This window comes from Bombus huntii, chromosome 5 (assembly GCF_024542735.1).
Source record: "Bombus huntii isolate Logan2020A chromosome 5, iyBomHunt1.1, whole genome shotgun sequence".
Lineage (NCBI taxonomy): Eukaryota > Metazoa > Arthropoda > Insecta > Hymenoptera > Apidae > Bombus > Bombus huntii.
Genome location: NC_066242.1, coordinates 6854248 through 6877559, shown reverse-complemented (window position 1 = coordinate 6877559; position 23312 = coordinate 6854248). Strand labels below are relative to the sequence as shown.

The following is a 23312-nucleotide window of genomic DNA, read 5'->3' as shown; positions in this document are numbered from 1 at the left end:
TCATATAAAACCCGCCATACGCGTATCAAATTTTCCTATGCTAACTAAATCCACGGTATAAATCTCTAAAACCATCATTGATCCCTACTAGAAATGTACGAAGAATAAAAAAAGAACAATCTGCCGGCCGACAAATTTTCTTACCGTCTCCGACAATTTTCTAATCTACCACGCGGAAGATACACGTGCATAAATCTATGAAACTACTATCTGTGATCTCTAATAAAGCGAGACTTGAATGCTTGAAGAAGGGTAAAAGATTCTGACAGTCGAACCGGTTTCGTATAATACACGTGCTGACTGTCAATCGATATAATTGAGAATACGTGTAGTTAGGTACACGTAGTACGCAAAATGCATAGAGTAAATTGATGATAATAGCAAATGACTGGCTAGTCATAAACTACGAACTGTCTGAAATTTTTATCTGTTGTATCAAACGTGCTTCACCCCTTGAGAAGTGACAGTTTTATTAGATTGCTGCATGTAGAACGTCGTCTTTTTTTTTCAAGTTTGTACCTAGATTGATAATACTGCAAGCTACAGAAACATTGAAAAGTTTGAGTATACTTTTCAGCGGAATTTTTATATCTTCTACAACAAATTTATAGTATTTTGTACCACAACATATAACATTTCAAGTTGGCTTTGGTTGGTAACCTTGGCTTTAAATTTTATTAGATATTCCATTGTTAGAAATCATTTTGTCAATTTTATTATTTTTGTTAATTTTATTAGATTCCTTGATTTTATTCCTTTTGTCATCTCCGTAAATTTTGTAAAATATCTTAATTATCACTCTGTACATCAATGTCTTCAAGTGCATTAATTATTCCTTTTTCATCCGCATTTCGATTTTATTCCTGATAATGAAATCAAATGAACGAATAATATGTTTCGAAGGTTTTTTTATTACACTGTAAAGAATTCCGCGATTCTCCAGCACGATATAAATAACGTCGATATAAAACGTTCAACGAAATTACACAGCCAGTATGATAGACATGTTGCAACGTAGATCGATTGGCAAGCTGCAGGATAATTTTAATGAAAGACGATACTTTCCGACCGCGTAGTTAAATTCACGCTTGTATGCTAATATATCTATGTATAGGGCATACGCGCTTTACCCTCTTCCTTCGTGCCTTCTATCACAGATGACGGCGGTGTACTTACGTGAATTTTGTAATCGAATTCCAATTACCGTAATAGCAATTCTAATACCGAAAGTTCATACGTGAAATGAATTACTTACAACTTACCACTGGTTTTTGGTATCTTCTTTTTTTTTTTTTTTTGCTGTACTTAGTACATATGTGTCTCATAATATACAACAATTTCAAGAAATCCTACATTATCATTTAACTTCGTTTATCTATTTTATCTACAACATTTAAAGATGAATTTTCATCCATAATATTTTACCATATAATAAATAACATTTTAACGTATAACAATGTTGAGGTTGGCTGATAGAGAAACGAGTGGATGAATTTGTAATAGAAAAATATATTGAAATAAGTATAGGTATAGTGTATGCTGATCCAGATCCTCGCTGTTTCAGTGTTACAATACAATAGAAAAATGATAGGAAGCACGTTCATATATTTATAGCAACGGACAGTACCAAAAAGTTAACCTTGGTGTGTTAGCTCTAGCTGAAGGCTACAAGAAATAGCAATAGAAATCTACTTATAGCTCTTTTGTTTCTAGACTTTATAACCCAACACAAAATTTATATTCAAGGGCACAATAATATGCACCTTTCCTTATTTTGAACTTTTTTTTCACTAAATTCTATTCTCTTCGTAACAGCAGTCTCCAGGTCACGGATATACAAAAGAAAAGGTTTAGAGTATTTCTTCAACTAATTACTTCAACAAACAATAAAAATATCGCTGATTCTACTAATTGGCTGGAACATTCTTTATATTTACCTAAAGTTGTTTTTTATGTTTATTTATCTTTTTTTTTTTAGATATACTTTTCTGACTTTTCAGAAGTTCCCAAAAAATCTCGCCAAGGATTGTACAATCCCTAGATAAATCAAGTGTTTGAAACTTTCTTGGATGAAATTCTCTCGTATTATAGTACCTAAGAAATTCGATAATAAAATAAACGAAACTTTACAAGCAAATTTTACAAATTACCAGTATATCTGATTATCCAACATTATATAAAATTATAAAATTATGAAAGAGGTATAATCTACAATGTCTAACTAGTCAATTCCCTGCAATTATTAACTAATAACTCACTGTGCAAGATATGCCAAGTATTTAGTAAGATCAAGAAATTTACAAAAAATACGTCTATCACAACTATCGCGGATTATGATAGAACTATCTGCAAAAACCATTCTACAGCATGGAAACGCTTAATATCACTGTAAGTGAGTGCATTTGGCATATACCCCTGTCCTCACCTGCCTTTCGCGACGCAACCAGCCGGAATCTGTTTGTGCCCCGCCCGTAAACCCCCATAAGGTATAACACGGCAGTCCTATGAGTCTAGTTTTCCCCCTTTTATGAAGCGAAGCCAGGTGATGACTCACCCCATAACTCCACCGAAACGGAACCCCGTTTACTCCTTCTACGTACTTACAACGCTTTCTAGGAGCGTGCGACGATGTTATCCCTTTTCTCCCCCTGTCCTACATACTTCTGTCTCTTTTCATCTGCCGATTCTTCGAACGTGCTTTTCGAACGTAGGCCCGTGTCAATCGTGCCCAGATACCGACTCGTGCGTGAACGCCTGGGGTGCATTGTGCGGCCATTTACCCACCTACAGGCGAAACAGTCGATTTATAACGCGTGTCACGGCCCACGGAATCGTTGCACATCCGAAATAAATTCTATTCCATACGATGATACGGATGTACGTAAGGATTTTTATCGACGAGCATTATTTCCGTTGCTAGGCTAACGCGTGCAAGAAGCAGGTACTTATTTAGGGTGGAATCAGGGAGTGTGAGTGGCTTGGAAATTCTGCGAATGCGAAATATTCAGCTACAAAATCGAAACCGCAGATCCAGTTTTTCATATTCTGATACAAAGTTACGGTTTAGGGAAATTGATACAGCCGTATTCAACGTTGGGAGTATCGAACCAAAAGTAAGATCGACAATCTTTAGAGTAGATTTGTACTTCTTACAACACCAAATTACAATACTAAAACATAAGATTCACTTTCCAAGACGAACATCGTTAAGCTTGAACATAGTTTAACATTGACATAATAAGCTTGACATGGACAGATATAAATTCCATTTAAATTATTTTACCTATTGATTTCCTATATTATCGTATACTAAGACAAACGGATATCTTATAAAATTTGTATACCTATTAACACTGTGATGATGCTATTTTTATATCTGGCTATCAAATAAAAGACAAATTCGTATGCTAACGATAAGAAGTTAAATTATAAATACCTTTAATTATTCAAATAATTACGATCAATACTATGATATTTGCTTTCATTACTAATATTTAACTTTCTGACGCGGATTAATCGCTACGTAAGATGTTGAGATCGAATCAATCTCACCCTCGGTAACATAGTCAACCGGAAAACAACGTAGAAAGCGTTTGAAATACACAGTCGGATAGCAATGAAAGAATTCTCCTTAGAAGTGCCCAGGTTCCCCTTTGAACCTGGTTCACCTTGTAGTTTTATTCAGGACAAAGAAGCAGAAATAATAGGGCAGGATTGCGTTACGAGCTTCTTGGGGCTGGACTTGAAGACAGTGAGACCTGTTTCTTGGTTGTCGCGTGCCCTGTAACACCTTGTAGTTACCAGCGTCTATTTACACGAGAAGCCCTCGATCCTAGACTCGCCCTAAGGCGAAAAGGGTCTTGTAATCTTTCTTCCATTCAAGGGGACACGTCGTTCAGCCCCTTGAAAACCGCCGGTGGAGAGGAATTTTTTCCCGGGCCGGACCCCTACCCGGAAAACACGAGTTTCCCTACGAATTGCAGGGCTGCCAGCGATCATTTACCTGACACCGATCTGAAGAAAGACCGACGCAAGGAAACGAATCGCGTTAACCAAGAAGAAAGGCTGAATCATTGCAAGAATTATCAGTGGACCGGAGATATTTATACAAATTCAAATTGTTGCGACCACAACTGAAAAAGTTAATATCATAATGAGCGCTATACTTTGGTTATTTTATACATTTTTACGTATATTTTCTATATTTTACATATTTCCATGTATATATGCATTTTCAAATATCTCATAGTTGCATAAGAATCAGCTAATTATCAGATAAGGTGTGATATTTTTTCAAATACAGCTTTAATCTCATGCACAATAGTTACTTCGAAATAGCACATACCGAATCAAAGTAATTTCCATGTGATTGCATTTTCCTAATGAATAACTATATCCTTACTGTTTAACTATCTCAAATTTATGACAATTATTAGCTGTAAAATTCAAGAAATTATAAAGTAGAATCATGATAAACCTTTCCTTTTTTTTAAATAATTTATGCATCAAAAAATTGTCCACGTGGAATAAAGGATAATGTAGTAAAGTTTGCTCCAAATGTCTTAATTTGCTTTTCTATCTTCTGTATTTTCTTAATATCTTCTATTTTATACCTAGTAACGGTATTAAACAATTGTTACTGAACTGAAATATGCTAAATATTATATATCCCTCGAATAGATTCAGTCAGGCTAATGATATTGATCGCTTTACCCCAAAATTGACAAGAGGAATGCGTTTCTTCTTGCACCATTAACTCGATTCTCGTCCCCATGGAAAGCCAGATTCTTCGTGTAAATGTGTAAATACACTCGATCTTACATATACATACGTCGATACGTACAAACACGTACTGCTGTATATCGTAAAGATGAATGAAACGACGAAAATCGAATGGAAAGAGGAGAAGCTGAAGGCTTTGAAGTTACCTCGCAAGGTATTTCAATGTCCACTAACGTATACACATTGGTGTACTATTTGTACGTGCATTTACGTGGGTCGAGTCATGAATGAAGAAGACGTAATATGACCTATGACAAGAAACCATAGATATGCTTCCCTCTTCCCGCCTCCCGAATAACCAAAACGTGACGGTGAATGAAACCGTAACAATTGCCGACGACACTGGCAGAATTTCTAGTACGACATGAATGAAGAGATTTAATGCAATTGGAAGATGGATGAAAGCGAAAGCTCAACGTTAAATAGGAGTATCTTTATATTTTCTATTGTCAGTTATTCTTAGATAAAATAATAAAAGATATCAACGTTGAAAAATTAGAAACTAAGGATTTTTTCAATCGGAAACGATGTAAATTCTACGCACAAAAAAAAGATAAAAAATGTTATAAGTGTTGATATTATTAAACGTGTTGGTTGGTTTATTAAAGAGACGAGTGAGGGATTCGTTGTCAGTTATATTAAAATCACTTTAAGTACAAGATGGATTAAGTACAGAGATGGTGTACACCGATCGTAATCGTCGCTCAATGCTATTGTTCAACTGTACGCTCACTATTCGACTCTATTCGACTATATGACTGTTCTAGAGAGCACGTTCGTCTATTTTTATCGACAAGTGTTATTACAAAAAGTTCAAATGTAACTCTGGTTGACGATTAGAAATGACGGCGATAATATTTCGTCCGAAGTTCGTTTACCTTTGAATCTAACAAACCAAAACAACGTTGGTATTCCAAGGCACAATAATATGAGTCTCTCCCGATTCAAATCTTCCGTTGACTCATGTGCCACTACAGTGTTATATCGCAATATATCATAATCTATTTTGCGATTTGATTTAATTATTGCAATAGACATTGGCCACTACTGTAAGCAGTAGAATTAATAAAAATATGTATTTCACTACAACTGAAAATTTCCATATCTAACGCTTACGACCTTTGCCATTACGATTTGCGTTTGTCATTTAAAATCTTCTTTCCTCTTTCGATCTCTTGTACTTGCAGACTGCGTAACTTGAAAAATCCACCAGTTTCAAAAATCAAATTCATCGAAAAAGATTGGAATAAAAGAAAGAAGGCTAATGGAGGCATGAATAGACTGAACGTAGTGAACGGATTGCTTATTTGCTCAACTAAAACATTCCTGATTCATAATATCGATCGCATCGAACCGCCTGCGGCGGTAGACTCCAACTTTCACATCTGTTCGACGCGTGCTAACGCATCCTCGTGAATGGATTTGTCCAGGTGCTCAAATGGACCGACAGATTCCACCTTTCGATTCATTGCACCCTTTCCACCGAGTTTTCAGCTCTCTCGTGCGACCATGACGGATTTGCAAATGCAAAATACTTTTATTGGAATGGAAATAAAATTTAGATACAAAGAAACGTAAAGAATCTTGAAAAAGCATTGTTACTATCGACGATAGTATACGTATAATTGAAATCTTAAAAAGGAAGAACAGAATACCAAGCAGAATTTTGATAAAATTCTTACAAATGTTATCTCTGTATAAAACGAAAGAGCAATTACGGGAAGGATAATAATTCTACATAAAAATCTACTACGAAATCGTAAAGATTACATCGAACGAATATCTTAAAAAGATAAAATTAATAAACACATCTATAAAATGTTATTTTAAATATTATATTCGTTTCTATCTATGGATTTTTATATAATGTACCATTATATATATATATACATAACACAATGTATTTTACCTTAATATACCGAACACGTTACTTTATTACATATAAATATAATATTTTTTAACTATATCGAACCGCTTCATCTTCTTTAATTTCACCTATATACTCTTGTATGGATTCAAATAACTTCTTCCAGAATGAGCCACTTCCTAACGCAACCCTTCGAAAAAAGAAACTATTTAAAGAACAAACATAATCCAACATAAAAAGCAACGTCTCCGGTTCATCGTTCCGAAAACCATCTTCCTATACAGCGATGTATCACCAGCAGAGTCGTCATAATTCGGGATGGAAGAGAAAAAAAGAGGAATTAATGGGCCAAAGGCAAAGCAGCAAAAAGCTCAGCCAGCCTTCGGAAAGATAATACTCGGTAAACGAAATTTCAGCAAGTATTTGCTTTCTCTGCAGATACCGTGGCGGGGATTGGAGGACCTCACCACCCCTTGGAACCAGCAAAAGAGGGGTGACGAAGGGATCTAGACAGAAGCAAAGGGAGAGGAAGAGGGAGAGGTAGACGGACCGTGCAGCTGCCTGAACTCAATGTCACAGCTTTCCGACTTACAATACGAGCCGCCACAATGCATGATTTTCGCCATTGTTTGCATCCTACCCTGCACGCGGCTAGCACGAACGGATGCATTCCTGCAGCCCCAAGTGGCGTGTGCCGCCACTCCAGAAGAGCTCGACACGAGCCAATTCCTTCCTCTCTCAATTCTCCTGTCCACGTTCTTCTAGAAGCGTGCCAACCCTGTTCATCGATTCGTATACATTCACGCGAAATCTGTCAAGTTTGGCGAATTTATCGATATTGGTATATTGGGCTATGGTAACGTTGGATATTACAGATTCGAAGAAAGTTACATGGAATTATACAGAATTTCTGGTAATTGTATACAACGGCTCACGGAATTATTTGGACATTTAGCATAGAAAACTTTTCTGCCATATCGTATGTGTTATTTAAAACATTTTGGAATTTCATTAATAGCGTAGTGAGGCACGACTGTCACGATTATATTGGACAAATTTTAAAGGAATCTAAAAACGTATAACAATTCTGTAATATGTAGAATCTTTCAGTTCTAAATTGTAGAATTCTAGAATATGTAGAATTACGTGTACAAAATAAATTTTGCATAGGATCATCTTTTATATCAGTGTTTTTCAATTTTATTTGGAGTCGCACACACAATACAATGAACAAATTACCTTTTTTTTATTCAAATTTTCCTTTACAGTAGATAAATAATTTACGCCACCCTTCCCACGATATAGAAAAACATTTTTAATAAAACGCGACCTACTTTTATCACGTAACATATTATGTTAGCCATTTTTAGAGAATAGATGAATATTAGAAAGCTTCAATTAAGAATAACTTCGACGATTTTAATCAACACATCCCGCGCAGAACTGCAAAGAGTTACAGAGCACGAATACGTTTCCAACTGCTTAGCGAGAACTACCAATTCTTTTAATTACACTCGAGAACGCAATCGTAAATTGTCGCAATAAACTTCTGTGCTCTTTAATTAACAGGCGCGTGTTTGGTTTAAAGGGAGTACACGGTATCTGCTATTTCGTCACATCGAGTAGCCCATATGGCTTAGTATGTTTACAAACGCGTGTGGCATTACGATGCTTAGCTATTAATTAATTGGATACGTATTTAGTATGCAGATAAATGTATCTTAGGGTGGTCATCAGTGCTGTTTGCGTTCCATATGCGACACGCAGGAGACTCTCTTTCTCTCTCTATCTCTCTCGAGTGTTTCCAATTGCGATGATCGCGGCATCGCTATGGATGACAGAAACACGGAACAGGTGGTTAATTTAGCGAACGAGCAACACCGTCGAGTTTTCATACTCGTAAGATATTGCAAGGATATAACGGAATAATAAGAAAGTTTTAATTAGATCCTTAGAATATAATGATTCAATAATAGATATTATGTTTCCGTATGAGTATGTCACACTTTAGTAGCGCGACCTGTGTTCCACGACATATCTCTGACAGTTTTCAAGCGTATAATTGGTTGTAATTCACCATTGAAAGACCCTACCCTCGTTCAAGGAGACGACTTTTCCCGACCTCCCCTTGAAAGGCGCAGGTCACCTACTGGTGGTGCTCCTAAGAATACTCTATTCACAACCCTCGATTCTTCAGCCGCTTCCGCATTCTACCACAAACACCATGCGCATTAAAATCGTTCCGAATAAGAAGCTGATTAGGTACCTGCATCTAGAGTCTTATAAGACGAGAATAAAACTATATGTAAATGTATCGTATATACGACGAACAATTTTTTCTTTTTATTTTATATTCGTTAACGTTCCTTAGTTGCAACCTTGAGAAACGAATCAACCGAAAGAGGTAGAGATACATATAATTTTTGAAAAATAGATTTGAAATTTTTCGTGGTAAAAATTCTTCTTGAAAATCGATGACATGTAAGTAAGTAATATGGTTCGTAACGTTTGAAAGAAAAAGAAAAGCAACGTTGAACTCAGTGGCTGAAATGTATTTAGTTCACGAATAATCTTTCCTCCACAAATATTTGCCCTGACGAGGGGCTCGCTATGATTGAATGCGTTATCAGACGCAAATGTTTGATACCTACTTACAATGATACATCAATTACAGCATATTGATGTAATTAACCGAGATTACTTAACTCTTCGTGAAAACTTGATTTCTTCATCATACATGCTTTACTTCGAAATTTCGACCGATTTCTATTATTTTATCGCGCATAATTCACACAAGATAAGATTGACACTAAAAATATTCAATATTATATCTTCCATTTAACTATTAATTTACATATAGAGTACATGCCTAATAGAAGTAATTATTTCAACATCGATCAAACGACAATCTCGATAATTACAGAATAATTCGAAAGAAGATCGTCAAATAAAATAACAAAACTTACAAAAGAGATAAAAGAAAATATCTTTAAAAAACGAAGCGCGTATTTACATCGCATAAACATTCCATTCTTCTCTTATCTGGGGAAAAAACGTCCAAGATAAATCTGCTGTTCAGATCTTAACAGAACAAACATACACCTTGCATACAGCGTATATACATTGTGTTCCCGATACGAGGACTCAGAACGTACCCTTAATCGCCTTTGTGTTTATTTTCTCTTGAGCTAAGGTGAACGTCTTTGTGTCTCTCCAGGAGGCGGCACGCGACCAAAGATATATCTCGATGAATGGACCCCCTCGTCGCAGGCGCACCTCAAGCTGCTCTACAACCACGATTCCAATACAACCTGCTTCCTTGTGACGTTTCTACGATGACGTCACGGTTCTTACGAACACACGCGTCTTCGAAGCTGCCTTGCTCAAGGTGCGCGTGACGTCTTTACGAGTCTCATAGGCGTAAGCTTGACGATGACTCCTGAAGATATGTTCGTGGTTTTTAAGTTAAATAAGTTTAGTTTTGTACGAGGTAATTCTTTATTTCGTGTAATAGCATTTTTTTGATATGTCAGGTAGCTATGTCTAAGAAGGGAAAGAAAAATGAATTATACAAATCGTTAGATCAATTAGCAATAAGCATTTCGGTTAGGAAATCTTGAATTTTTCGATTATCAGTATTTTGAATTTATTCTTTAAAGCTTCTGAATTCATTCTTTAGAGCTTCTCTAAAGATTCTTTAATTTAGAAATTTATCGTTACGTTTCGTAAGTTTGCTGGAAGAGTGCTACAAGTAGGAGAAGCAAATAAAATATTGTTTATGCGACGATTATGGCACTACCGTTCGAATAAATACAATTCATAGCTAATGTTTATAGATACATTTGAATAACTGTTGTTATTTAAATTCACGAATATTAAGCCCAATCTAAAGACAATCGATAGAAGATCCTAGCCAAAGAATAATTGCTTCAATCGAACTTAAAAATGTCTTGCGTCAATTTACCCTACCAAGTCTCATTCAACGAAATGGAAAATCTAAATCGGCGTAAGTTCCTAACTAGAAAACGATCCAATTTACAAAATAAACGTAAGAACGCTCTACTATTAATCCTACGCTATCAAATAGGCTTTACGAAAATTAACAAGTACAAAAGACAAGGCAAAAGATAAGAATTATATATAACATTATATACATAAAAGTAACGATCATATACAAACGCATAGAAATATTAATTAAATACAAACGCATAAAAATAACAATTAAATACAAATATACAATTATACCTACATATCAAATATTTTCACCAGTATTTGCAACCAAAATTCCAAAAGCAGAACCTAGGAGAGAGAAGTGTCTAAGCCAATGCGTTCACCCCTGTCCCTTTCGTAATCGCGGTGCGGAGCACGCCACGAAGCCACGATGGTCTTTCCTCCGGGTTTTTTGTGCCGGTGCATTGTCGGAATCAAGTTGCAGCTGCCTGCAGAAGAACCCCCATACGCGCCCCCATAAGAGAGCCACGTCATACCACCTGGCCCTATCTGCATGTGTGTACACGAGGGGGTCGTGCACCCCCTTGGAACTTTAGGTACACCGGGTTCAGACTCGTCTCTCTCCCTGTATTCGTATCCTGTACGTGTAAGTACACACACGTGACCATTATTCACTATACACTGGAAACGTTTCTTCTCTCTCTCTCTCTCTCTCTCTCTCTATCTTCCAGGCTGCTCGTGCAATGGCACGTGTGCATTTTCACACACCAGAGCACCCGGTATACACACGTGAACGTAACTAGCACGCGTGCGCGGTTTGGATCGCATCGTACCGTGAATCGTTCCGACCGGATTTGTTTTGGCACACCTAGGCGTGAAAGGGACCAGATTTCTTCGCTCGAGGGAAATCCATGGTATATGGGTCCTTCTATGGGTATTATACGCGTGATGGTAATGACGGCAAAATTCGCTGCCGCAGGAGGATGAAGGGCGAGAAAGAATTTATGGGGTGGATTCTGCGTAGAGATGTTGATTATTTGATGATTATTGAGTCGGTTAGTAGGTTGATATAATTAAGACTTGTGTAATGTACTCCACTTTTGTAGCACAAAACTAGTCTGGTCTTTCGTCCTTTTCTCTTTTGATTAATTCGAGAATTTGTTTGTATATAGGTATCTGTAATCGATTTACGTCTCTTTTAAGACAGATGTATTTTGCCACTTTATACGCAGTGGCTTAAAAAAGGTAATCGTTGTATTTATTATTAAAGTGTATTAAGTTTCGTATCGTTTAGAGGTGCTTGCGTACGATTACAAGAATTCGATACTATGACAGTGAAACGTAGAATCTGAGGAAAGAAACGCTTCATTGAAAAATAAGGCTATGTACAAATACGTTCCATAGTCGATATATATAAACATCCACAGTATGTTAATTGCAATTGACGATAGAACAAAACTCCAATGGATAATCGAATTTCGGGAAAACGACATTTTACATGTATTCACTTGGTATGATATACGTTAAAATAGATTATTCTCTGTACGAGTACTGCACTGCATTGTAACTTATGTCTGAACGACTATTCAGACTATTCGTCAAACCCGATACTTTATGACGCTTACATAACATCTTCGATATACATATGTATAAAAGAATTCACATTCCATCATACATTTATCAATTACTATTAACATTAATTTGATATATTCATGGATGTAACATCTAAGAAAACAGCTGCGTGTAACGTGAGAAAGTATTGCAACTACATTTCGATTAGCCGGTCGATTCGTTGAATTGTTCCATGGTAGGGGAGTACGCGTGGCTCGCCACGTGCTACCTGATCTTATCTATGAAAATACATGAAAATAAGCTATGCATAGCTCACCATATCGGCACGAGGTAGAAACCATAAGTGCGTAATAACCAATAGGGTTTACATGCTGGTAGAAAAAAAGAAACGATATCTATTGATGAGGCACACGCCTGTCAAGTACATCTACTAGGTGTGTTCGCAGGATGTACCTGGTATCACTGGTTAACCCTCCGCTAGGGTTAGAACAGAATTATCTAAAAATATCCCCATAACATTATAACATGGCGAAGTACCAAAGAGTTTTAATGGTTTTCTCTCTTATTGCCTTCATTTTTTTCTCATTTCAGAGTAATAGATTCAATATGATTTTGATGAAAGTTCTTGAGAATTCAATAGTTCACGGTTATCACAATTGTTCAATAGCGATGTTCGAGTAAGGAGGCTTAGCTCTTAATTAAAAATGGAACAATATGTATTATTTCCTTACTAAATTGGTTTAGTACTAATTCTCTGTAAATGCATAAAAATTCACAGTTTAGTAATCGACCAGGATAAAGAAGAAATTTGTCATAATGCGCTATATTGGAATATCGTTATCATCTGTTATAAATAACCAGAAATTTATCTGAAATATCGAATAGTACTATTTGATATCTTAAAACTTTATTCTATTATCTCTTACTCGAAGATATAAAATCACCCCTTTCGATTATACTCCGCCGTTGTTCCAACAACAGAGAAGTTAAAAACGCGCAGGTGGAAATAAACTTATCAATTATGGCACGGAGTATCACGAATCTGTTTCCCATTGCTATATAGACTCGCACCACGTTCTATCTTATCATGTTGTCACACGAAACCCTCTATGCGAAGCATAGGATTCGGTAAACGATCGTGTTTGATGTCGCGATAATTGTATTTGATCGACGTTGATCAGAAAGAACGAAAGTTGCTTGATTACGCGTAACTTTTGGTCTAAACGACCGCAAAACTCGATTTTATTTCACGGTGTAGCGCGCGTAGAATTTTGACGCAAGATAGAACCATTTATTTAACGGTGTAACTCGATTAATCGTAATTCTGAAGCTTTTCGACGTAGAGACAGTTTGTTAATCATTTTGAAAGCCGTGAGATGCAACATTTTGGAATTTACACAAATCCTGCCTTTTAGATACGCTTGTTTGTTAGTTACATTTCAAAGCTACACTGTTACAAATTTGCTGTTACCAGAGGTCATACTTAAAAATATTAATTTGCCTTTTATAAAAAACAACTTGAAAAGTATTAATTAAATATCACAACTGTTAGAATTTTTTAAACAAACCAATCCCTTCCAAATATTATAAAACTCAAACTACAATTTTAATTAATCCGCTATATTCTATAACACTCTACTACAGTGGTTTAATGAATCAAAGAAAAGGCAAATGGCAAAATCGCAATTCTAATTACATCTATTGGGTTGGCAACTAAGTGATTGCGGATTTTGCCAATACCATCTAATAACAAATTTATTTTTCATTGAATTACATTTCGTATGGGAAAAATATTTAACTTGATTGCGATCGAAGACCTTTGATATCGAAGATCTTTTTGTATCGATCAGTATCTACTGGGTTGGCAACTAAGTGATTGCGGATTTTGTTATTAGATGATATTGGCAAAATCCGCAATCACTTAGTTGCCAACCCATACTGATCGATACAAAAAGGTCTTCGATCGCAATCAAGTTAAATATTTTTCCCATACGAAATGTAATTCAATGAAAAATAAATTGCAGAAATATAAACTGTTTTTAAATCTTAAAACGCAGCGAACTTAGAATCTATCCAAAAATAAAAATGGAAAGTAACAAATAAAAACTTTCAACTAGAAGTACATCGATCTAGGTAGCAATCTGTTCCAACCGGTTTAACACGGGATTATTGTTACGCATCTGTGCATGAGCTCTTGCCTCTTCGCGTATCGAGCACGGACGATAAATAACAAAAGCACGACATATTTAACGCGTACATGTGCATCTTCGTTGCTGACGGATACGTGGCCTAACGGCGCCAATCGAGTGGAGCGTGCCTATTCGTAGCGGGTGCACGCTCAACCGTAATGGATGTGCGGTTCTGTACACGAAACTAGTGCGCTTGAGATTTCAGCATAGGGACTCGATTGGGGTGCGATGAAAGAGGAGCGGAAATTGAAATGCGGAGTCAAAAGTCGGCAAATACTGGCCCTGCAGTTTATTACGTTTTTATAAGGATTATTTGAGACCAGTGATTATGGAGGATGTCCAATAGAAATTTAGAACAATATAACAATGGAATTTTCATAGAATGTAGAGCGGAGTAATAAAATTATTCTTATAATACGAAACTCTATCCAAAATTCTTAATAGTAGATATAAACGTACGTGATTATGTATGTCTCTATTATGCGTCCAATTATTACTATTATTATTCCAAGACGTGAAATCCTAATGTTGTTTTATTAGTTACGAGTCTTATTTATCATGCTTGTAAAGTGTTCTACCGAGTGATCGGTTTATACGTACTATTTATCCGTCTTTTGAAATACATACACTCGCGTAAACAAAAACTTGTCAAATATCGATCGTATTTTCAATGAATTTAGAATATTTCTTCTTTTTTATTCTTACTGTATATCACATGTAGGTTCCTGTTTTTTTTTTTTTTGATAAACGAATAATTATTCTATATGAAACGATTGAACGATAATACGATGCATAAATCATTTTATCAAATATACAGATATATCTAAACATTTCTTCGCTATAATTCTAAACAATATTTCCTCCTCATACATATGTTTACATTCTCAAAAATTAATTAAAAGGTCATAATTAAATAAACGCGTAATAACTTCTGACAAAAAGATAAATTACATATATATGTATTTTTTAATGGACAGAAAAATTTTAGATTCATTTTTTTTCGGTTAACAAAATCACACGGGTGCGAGTATAATGTGCCGCGAGTGATGGGAGGTCACTAGAAGCTCCCTGTATAGCAGGGAGTATACCCACTTACACATCTGTCCACCAGCATCCCTCGGTAAATACGGCTGCAGAACGTACAGAATACGAACAACGGGAACATTAGAAGTCCCATCATTGACCACATGCCGAGCGTGTCTGGCCACTGGTACCAGTAATGAGCGGGAAAAAGAAGACTACGATATTGTCTGAGATCTTAGTCGGAGATTACATGTCCACAGAAGACAAAATTGATTAAAACTCACTTGAATTTCATTCCAATATTTTTAACCTGTGACGGAAGGTTTCCTTTACGAAGAAAATTCGACCTTGAAAGAGTTATAGTTTCTTCGAAAAAAAAAGAATACAGTGACTATTTAGACGCGAAAGAAATTCTTGCAGTCAAGCGTTCTCTTGTTGCATTTTGACTTGTAGTAACTTAATGATTCATAAAACAAAAGTTTCTCTCACAGTCCAATAGATTTTTCTCCTGGAGGGCGAAATTATTATAATAAAAAAGCGTACTAATTAATCATTCAATCATTTAGGTAGGATCGAAATTGTTGCAATGATACATTCTGTTAATGCATTTTGATTTATAGTAACTTAATAATTCATAAAACATACGGTACCAAAAAAAAAGGTTCGATCCTAAAGGATTAAACTACTTGAGTAAAAAAACATACTGTTTAATTATTTAAGTAGAATCGGAATTGATATAGTAACGCATTCTGGAAGACAGAAAAGACGGATCTTGGGTAGTAACCCGCTACCCATCGCGCTGATGTATTAATAATCCGCGATTAAAAGTTCATTTCGTTCGGAATTTTAATTGCAATTAGATCGGCGTACCCGGCACTTACCTAGTTCGAAATTAAACCGGACGATCTTATATTGGAATATAACATAGTATATAGCAGGAGAACGCCACTGATACGAGCTTTTGCGCGAAAACGGTTGATAACGGTTCTTTAACGAAGCACTTGAAGAGTTTTATTGAAAGACGTTGTCGTCCATGGTAACTTGCAATTTTTGGGGAAGGAACGGGAGACAATGATGAGAGGAAAAGCAGAAGAGACGAGACGCGACGAGACGAAACGAGACGAGGCGAAAAAAGAGAGGCTAATTTTTAATACTTCGCCTCTCGAAATAACTTGATGTTAATAACCGGTCATTTCACGACACGATTGCCTCTTTGCCTCGTCGTGAGACAATTATGAGCCTACCCAACATTTTTCACAGTCTTGTCCTCGCAGCTCGAACATTTGTTAACCTAGTACTTACTTGATACGAATATATATAATTAATTTTTCCCCTTTTACGGTTCTTTCGTGTGAATAACGATCAAAACTACCGTCTAACCATTCGCGTGATTGCAACTTTCTATTTATGCGACATCGACGCAACAACGCGTTTACAACATCTTCGAATGTGTTTCAACGGCTTCATTATTTGTTGTTAACAAATAATGAAAATATAATTGATAGAAATATCACGATTAGGAAAAATACATTTTTCAGGAAATCTGTGTGGAATCAGAAATTATTTATTATTCGATTTACCAATTAAATACTTTGTTTTCTGTTACAACTTACGTAATACTAATTCTAGTAAAATGTTCACGTTTAGGCTGCCCTCAGGCTATCAATATATTACATTGCCAATATTTCAAGATTCTCAACTAAAAGTATCATCAATACAATATTGTCAATATTTATTGATAAATCACGTTTTCGATGGGAACCTTGAAATAGTTAATATTTTATTATTTATTATTTCAGAGTTAATATTTTATTAATTTCCCATAATGATTTTTTAGATGTTCCGCTCTTAAATCTGTCTCTCAAGAGGAAAATATTACTTGTTACAAAATTCCCGATTTAGAACAGAAAAATTAGTTTCGCAAACACTAGGAGAATAATTCGTTGTTAAGAAATTAAAGAAAAATTTGTTTGTAATAAATTTTGAAAATATTCTGTGGAAATGAAATATAGAACTTAATGTGGATACGTAGAAAATGCATGAGAGTGTAAGTCTGCAGTTACAATTACGTATAAAGGGCGGAATGTGTTGTTCAGCGTTAAAATTCAAGACACATTTATATCCTTATTTATGTCACATTGTAAACTTATATTGCCAATATTGTCAAAGGTGGAAATGAATCGCTGCTGTTTCTTCACGTAACAATTGCCTTTGCACAAAATATTTTATATATTACCATCTCTTTTAGGACGAATGTAATAAATATAATATTTCTACTAAAATATACTACATCTACAGAATACTTAACATTTTTAATATCTTTTAGATTATGTTTCGTACAAAGTGTTCCAGTCTTTCTCTATAAAAATAAGAAAAAAACAGGGACACCCTGTACATCATTGGACATCGTAGACACCATGAACACATTAGAATATTATAATATCGATATTATAATATTATAATATCGAAGGAAATTAATCTTTATTCGAATTAATCGCGTCTTTCTCTCACCTTGGTCATTTCAAGTTATTCTCATAACTGTTATTTAACTGCCTCTAAATATCAAACGAACTGCCTTTAGAATATTTTACGATAGAACATATTTAATGATACACTTAAGGGGCAGGATCCAAAAATAAATTCCTTGCGCGAGCAGAACCACTCAACACATGTACACCGTGTTCGAACAAATATCCTGCATATTTCGGATAGACTAATCTCAACTTTCGATATTTAAATAAAATTTGTAAGGGTGGTTATACGTTCTTGAAAAATGATGCTGGTAGTCGAACGGTAATAAAGGGATCCGTTGGAATTTGATGAGATGGGATAAAAGCCAAAGAAATAATCTTACAATTGAACCAGGACGTTCTCGAGATATTTCACGTGACAAGCCATATAAATCAGACCCGTATATCTACGTATCTTCGAACCGGGAATATGGGCACTCGAAGATCCCCAAAAAAACCTCGAGTCACCTCGAAAGTATCTCAAAGTTTTCACCCGTATGCGTTTAGGAGCATTCTAAGTGTGGACCAAGAACCAGAACCCTGTCTAACAAAGCCAGCTCGTATGTTAGCTGGATGCATTATCCGAAAGGAATAAAATTAAGATCGAGTTATGTAGATACCCGCTGCGACCGATATTCTGCGGGCTATTTCGAATTACTCTGAAATATCGGCGGTATTTATTATCCAAGGCAATAAGAAAACGCGTCTTCAAACTTCTGCCGATCGTATCTTTGATAAGGAACAAGTTTGAAGCTACTTACATGCAGAGGGTAACTTTCTATGATGTACTTGGAAATTTTATTCCTCATATGTCTACATTTTCTACGCTATATCTCGTATGATTGCTATAGTTGTGTTCTTAGTTCTTGTATCTCCGTGATATGAAGTATGTTAACTGAGAACAGTCAAATACGAAAAAATGTCTCAGATAAGAATTGTATGATATCGACGAGGTTATTATAAGCCTGCCTGTTTGATCTTCCGACGACTTTGAAATGTCCCGTGAAAGTGGTATTAAAGCATTCAAGTGGAAACCTACATTTTTTCTCACATACTCCTGTAGCTGGCGTTGGGACGTTTTCAAAACACTACAAACTTGCATCTTTCGCATCAGTTAAACCAGTCACGCTACAGATATATTCTATTGATAACTGTACGAAGGACATCTCGCGAATATCAATGGTTTTGAAGTACATTATCAAATATGTTATACCATTCAGTTACAATTTTTAACGTCTTTTAACTCTGTATCTTAATTTTTTGGTGATACTTTTCAAATTGATATAATTTCTCTTTTTTCGGCTCTAAAACGATTGCAAACTTGTTATGATTGCCAGGTTTTCAAAATGATAATCCTCTTTATAAAACGATGTTGACCAGTGTGAGTAGTATTAAGAAATCAAAAAATAAACTTCAATATACGTCGTGATCATCCTTTTGGATGTATGGCAAAATGTTCAGAAAATTGAAAAAAAAAAGACTACTATATGATGGAGATTCTCACGGCGTTCGACCTCCAGCAGGGTAGCAACGGATGAGCAAAAGTATAAAGCCAGTAACGGGCGTTACGGAGAAAGGGAGCAAAGAGAAGAGTAAATATAATATTTATCCAGATCCTAATTATGAGCCACGAGGTATTAAATGAAGCCCTTGCTGCCCCCGGTAGTAATGGCACTTGTACGGTGTCCTATAGTGGATTACTTTACCATAGTACCTATATGCCGATATCCAGAGCAGCTGTCCGGAAGAGCGACCCCGACACTTCCTTCCTGGATACCTCCTGCCTATCTACTTTATACGGTGTCCCTGTCCTACGCTCTCGAACCCGCACGAATGCTGCGGACGATATTCGTCATCGATACTCTCCTCTCGCCTACTTTTGCTTTTTTTTTCTCTCTCTTCTGTGTACTTATATTTTTCTTTTTTTTTATACTCCTCAAAAAAAGAAGGAAGAGTGAGCAGAAAGATTCAACGACGAATACAATGTCAGTATTCGTTGCTGAAACTATTTTAGCTTCGAAAACGTTACAAACCTTGAGAAAATTGCGCTACAGTCATCGATAGACTGTGGATATTTATGCGAATTCACACTTTTCTGAACACAAACTGAAAAAATAGGATCTAGTCAGAAACTTGTTTCAGTTAACAAATGTTAATTAACGAAAAGAAATGTAACCTTCACGCTCCGAAAACAAACCTGCCCCCAGGTCACTATCAACAATGCAACAGTTCCTAGCAGGGACTCAGTCCGATACCTGGGCATGACCCTGGACAGGAGACTAACGTGGAAGAAACACATCTCAGATAAAACGAAGCAACTAAAGGACAAACTAAAAAAACTCTATTGGCTCACGGGCCGACGCTCCAAACTAAACATACAGAATAAAATTACCCTCTACAAGACCGTAATAAAATCTGTCTGGACCTATGGAATCCAACTATGGGGAACAGCAAGTAACTCCAACATCGAAATACTACAACGCTTCCAATCGAAAACGCTAAGATCCTTAATAGACGCACCTTGGTATGTTACCAACGAAACCATCCATCGCGACCTCAAGATACCCACAGTCAAAGAGGAAATAGCAAAATATAGCGACAGATATAGCAAAAGAGTCAACAAACACCGAAACCCCTTAATCACTGGACTACTCGATACGACGGACCAGATTCGCAGGCTGAAGAGGCACTACCCGCTAGACCTAAACGCTAGATTCATTTAGTTATCCAAATTAAGCATATGCACTTACTTATAATACTTATAAATTATACCTATCTATAATAAGTATTAACTTATTGTAAATAAACAGCCATGTCACTGCGCCACACCAGAAAAATTACTGAAAATTCTCAACGCGAGAATTGATTGTAATTTCAACAAATAAATAAAAAAAAAAAAGAAAAGTTAACAAATGTTATAACGGATATCGTACCTACATTGGATATCTTATATATTCTTGCATATTACTTTCATAAATTCATCAAAATCCGTAGTTTAGTCGTCGATCTTTCAGAATGTGCGACTCTTTCGTACTTAAACTACATAACTGATTATTCTCTCGTCAGAAATACTATCTCGTCAGAAATGTCTTACTAATTGTAAGAATGAGATCAGTTTCAATGTGTACTCGCGAATCCAAGCCACTTTCGATATAAAACTTTCAGTTCGTGGAATTGGATAGATTTCTTATAAGTAGACAGTGGATTTTTATGCAAATTCATATTTTTTATGAACGTAATTAAAAGAAAATGAAATTTAGATAGAAAGTTGATTTACTTATTAAATATTGCGAGGAATAGCTACTATACGCTTCGGAGATCTTTTATATTTTTACGTATTATGTACATTTTTGTGCATTTTTGTCTCTTGAAATTTCTCATAAATGCATAAAAATCTGCGGTCTACGCATAAAAAGATGATACTTTATTTTCGGTATTTGCAAAGTAAAATCCATCGAGCCATAGATCCTAATAGAGAGAGAAAAATGTGGTAATTTCATCTAGAGAAATTTTCTGTAAAAGATCGTGAAATAGAGGGAATGGAATTCTTAAGCAGAGTTTCGTATTTCCACGGATCAAGTTCTGATTCATCGTAACAAAGATCGTAACAGAGCAAGAGAATATTTAACTTAATATCACAATACGTTCGTTCGAAATAATGAATAATAATTCGCTAATTATATAATCCATAATAGAGAACATTATCTGATATTGTTAAACTTTATTGACTAATTTGAAGATGTTTTTAAATTATCATCCAACATTTCTGTGTATTCGTCAAGTCAAAATTCGTGAAAATAATAAGAATATTAATCAATCTATGAAACAAAATCCTTTGAGAAACAGTTAAAACGAATAATTTGTGTCATAGGAAAACAAGTTCCCATAACTACCGAGTAAAAACCATAAACTCATCCGTCTGTCCCACCTGTACCAGGAAGGTACACCCTCCTTTTAAACCGTGCATTGTATACCATCATCCCCTTTTTTTGTCACGTACCGTGGGAAGGACGCACATTTGCTGATCGACTGTTTTTTCAGACTACCACATAGATCTATTAATCTATCCAAATGAAAATACCTATCATTATTTTCATAAAATGTTTTTTCAAGATCGACGATTGGTAAGCCCGAGATAAAAAGCTGAATTGAATTTAACACTAGAACAACCGATAGTTAACACTAAGCTATTTCTACCAAAACCAGTCGAAACGGCTGGTCTTTAAAAAGTACACAATAATAGAATATTTTTATATTTATTGATTTATTACTTTCTTACAGAAGGAATTCCATGTTATGTAGTACATTTTTGGTATTATTAATCCATCTGAGACCATGATCCCTAAACAAGGGTTCACACATTTATAAAATTGTAGAACCAGTCACTTTGACTGGTGCAAATTTTCCTGATATTGATCGATACGCAGTACAAATTTTAGAAACATGTGGGAAGTTGTACAAAACAGGAAACTGGTTAATTGGGGTTTGATAAACAGATTGCAAGGCCTTTTTACATTTTGACTGGTATTGGTATAAGTAGCCTTGATATAAAATTAGTTTGAGTTTGAATACACAAAAACCAAAATAACATTCATTATATTATTCTTTTAGTTATCGTTGCGAAAGTCATTACATCATTACGGAAAAAATATAGGAATTTTAAAATAAAATTGTAAAACCAGTCAATTTGACTGGTGTGGTAGTTCTAATATTAATTAGAAGAGGTTTCCTCTATCTTTAGTCGAGGTCTTAAATTCTTTCATAATTCTCAGAAAGCCTCGTTTCAAGCGCAATGCAGCTGCATGGATTCCCTGTTGCTTAATGACATAATTGGACATAATTGTTTGTCTGTTAATTAACGTTATATATGGACTGTCTGCTTTGATCAATCTTTCTTAAGAAACTTTTTCACTTTAGAAATTTCCCCGTGAAAATGGATATATAACTGGATTCTTTTACTTAAAATTCTTAATTCCGAATACGATTATGTTGCGTGATACCTTGAGTAATACGTACGACAAAGAGAATACGCTATTTCCATAAGTGAACCTCACGTTCGTGCAAATCTTCAATCAGACATTGGACGAGCTCGTACACGATGATTTTCCTTGATAGCTTAATTGACTTAATTTAAGCGTTCCAAAAGATGAATACCATTTAAACATTTAGAAATGGGAACCGAATGAATTAACAGTTTGGAATGGCAAACAGCATATACCAAATGCCACGAATGAAGATTTTCAATAAAATCAGAAGGACCGTATGACACAAATAATTGATACAAAATTTAGGAAAATTAATTAAATTTATTTATTTCTATATTTTAACTTCAAATTTTGTTAATTTAATTAGCATTTACGATCATAGTTCTATGTTGCAATGATCTAAAGAAGTAAGATAACTTATTCTATCAATTAT

The 23312-nt window shown here is 35.4% G+C and overlaps 1 long non-coding RNA gene across 1 annotated transcript in view; it reads right to left on the bottom strand.

Annotated features, from left to right (window-relative positions):
• Positions 1-1279: 1279 nt before the first annotated feature.
• The window catches only part of LOC126865411 (uncharacterized), a 36347-nt gene continuing 14314 nt past the window's right edge, over positions 1280-23312 (bottom strand). Inside the window, exon 5 of the long non-coding RNA XR_007689524.1 lies at positions 1280-2784. This is a non-coding gene — a long non-coding RNA (uncharacterized LOC126865411). The remainder of the gene's footprint in view (positions 2785-23312) is intronic.